Source organism: Aedes aegypti, chromosome 1, assembly GCF_002204515.2.
Source record: "Aedes aegypti strain LVP_AGWG chromosome 1, AaegL5.0 Primary Assembly, whole genome shotgun sequence".
In the NCBI taxonomy this organism is placed as follows: Eukaryota; Metazoa; Arthropoda; class Insecta; order Diptera; family Culicidae; genus Aedes; species Aedes aegypti.
The window spans coordinates 146,499,576-146,502,338 of NC_035107.1; positions in this window are offsets into that span (position 1 = coordinate 146,499,576).

The window sequence follows — 2,763 nt, forward strand, 5'->3', positions numbered from 1 at the left end:
CTTACATTGGTCACCTTAGTTTTTTACGCTGTCCTCAACAATCCAAACAATCGTAATTCCGCAAACTTGGTGGTCAATCCAAAGACAAATTAAAGACCCCCATGTCCCTTGCAGTTGCCCAAAGTTTTATGGCTCATAAGGTAATCTAGAATGCCGTGCAAAGTGTACTACGATCTGTCAAACTTGGGTACCTTTTGCACTACCGAGGGACCCAATGGAGTACTCCGATTGGGACGGACCTGATTGTAGTAGATAGATATATGTTCCATGATAAATATAAAATAAATAACAACGTGATATGGCTTGTAAATGTTTAGCGTGTTTGCCGTAGAGTCGACATACGCCAAAAATAAAAGAAAACTTAGAAGAAATCAACCACGCAATATGTGTTTAATAGTATTTGTGCAGTTTTCTCTGAAGAGGTCGTCTAAATGCGATTTAGGGACTAGACTAAGTTCGGGTGAAGAGGGATGCTTCGGCAAGATATTATGTATCCGGTAGAAATCAAGACCAACATTTCTGGAGCTCGATGTGAAAAGGTCGTAAGTAACAAAAGTAAAAAATCGCGTTTATTTCACCATTAGGTAGATTCTATTCAGCTTATTATGCTGGTAAAGTATCATATCGATATCATATTTCTTCTAAAATAAAAAAATAAATTTACATTTTGACGTAATTAACAAAAATTAGGAATAGTAAAAATTTGTTCATTCGTCCTATTGCGCATAAGGTCCAATGTAGCAAAAACACCATAATTAAAAAAACGCGTATTCGACCTTTTTTCTTTCATCTTGGGTTTACAAAATCCCCCCATAATCAAAACCTGCTAGCTCAACACAGTTAACCATTAAAACTGAGATGTTGGCAAACAGCAGAGCAACAATTGGTGCTGTATCGTTTCCTAGGAAATCAAGTTACAGTGTTTTCGATTGTTTGGAAGACCTTAGGGAAAGGTTTAAGAATCCACTCCGTGACAATTTGCACTCTTCGTTCAACTTTGGTTTAATTTTCGGCCTTTAGCTCTCTTAGCATTACTGCAGAAGTACTAATGATGCCTTATGAATGTTCCTACAACGATATAACATATACAATGAATCCATTATCCATCCGACAAACCCATCCATAATCGGTTCCGTTGCATTTTTTCTACAGTAGACATTCAGCGCAGATGGGGATTTGCTCTGAGCAACATCGCTGATCGCATAAATCGTTAGCCAACTTCACGAAATACATACCTTCAAGCAGAAAACTTCAGAAATTCTTTGAAATTCTTTAGTTTTGTTTACAACGGTGGGTCGTATGTACTTCGCTGGCCACCAATCAGTCCGATCGTACTTTGACGTATGGACATTTTCAGATGTCAAACGTCTGAACGTACCCGTTCGAAGTGCAGCGGTGACTAGCGTTAGGTCGTATCGATTAGGTCGAATGAACAACAAACAATGTTATATCGACGGAAAGCTTTTTTATGATCATAAATCAATAAATTGAGTGTATTTTCATGGTTTTGATCGATAGTTTATTGAAAAGGATTTCATTTTGTGTCTTAATACGTATATTGAACACTTTTGAGCTATTTGCTTGAAATAGGAATTGAATTTTGTTTGAGAAACTTCATGGAGAGTTATCTCAGATAGTCAAAAATGTCACATACGACCTTTTCAAATCGAGCTCCAGATTTATTTATAATTATTTTTTTCTCGGGCACCGTGCATCGCAGCTAATATTTGAATAGTGCGCTGTGTTAATAAAAATCGTAAGAATGCAGCGCCACACTAAAAAACTTATTTCAAAATGCGGCGAGTTGAGGCGCGTCGCGAGTCTCACTGGCGCGATCCGGTTTGGTGGCGGTGCGACAATAAGTAGAGAGCGAGAAGCTTCGGGAGAGAAGAAAAAAATAGAGTGCGTTAATGAGCCATTTTACGAGACGTTTCGGAACAGCTGATCGCCGCAACGGCGTCAACTGACAAGAGACCTGGGATTAAATCGAGCGTGATTTTCAATAACGCCTCATCTTACCAAACGAGGACATGGAGAAAATGACAAAAATGAGATCCAAAAATGTTCGTTACTGCAACATTACACCTAGTTATTGTATCAGCTACCTCTTTGTTACCCATATTGCACATAAAAAAGCACTTTCTGATCACAAATATTTTAATAATTTTTCTCCATTTAAGTTTTCGCTACGATGAAAAGCTACGCTAGAAATGCGCACAGTCATCAACCATCATCATCGCGAAAACTGACGCCGATGATTGAAAAATCCCAGGTCTCCTGTCATTTGACCAGGCTTCGTAAAATGGCTACTCGCGTCGGGAAGATATTTACTGGGAGAGCTTCGAGACACACGCTCAAGTCAAACGAACTTCGAAACGAGCGCGTGGATCGGTATCTGGAATCGGACTGAAGGCTGGAAGCCGCTACGATGATGAAGCAAAAGCAGTCTGTTGGAATATGTTGACTTGATTGGACGTGGTTTTTGGTCTCTAGATGTTCTAAGCCACGAGCGGATAGTTAATTAAAATAAAATTTTTAAGGCGGTACAACACTGATGAAACTGTACACGCAAAAAAAAATGCCGAGCAGTGTCACGAACACGTGCGCAATTTTGCTGGTTGAAAATAGTGCCGTTTGATTTTGCTAGGAACAGCTGATCTTTGTTTATATTTTCAACCAGCACTCTTTAGGTAGTGTTGGTGACATGTAACGTGTATGTACACGAGCGCAGAAACCACTATGGAGGTCTTTAATGTGTCTTTG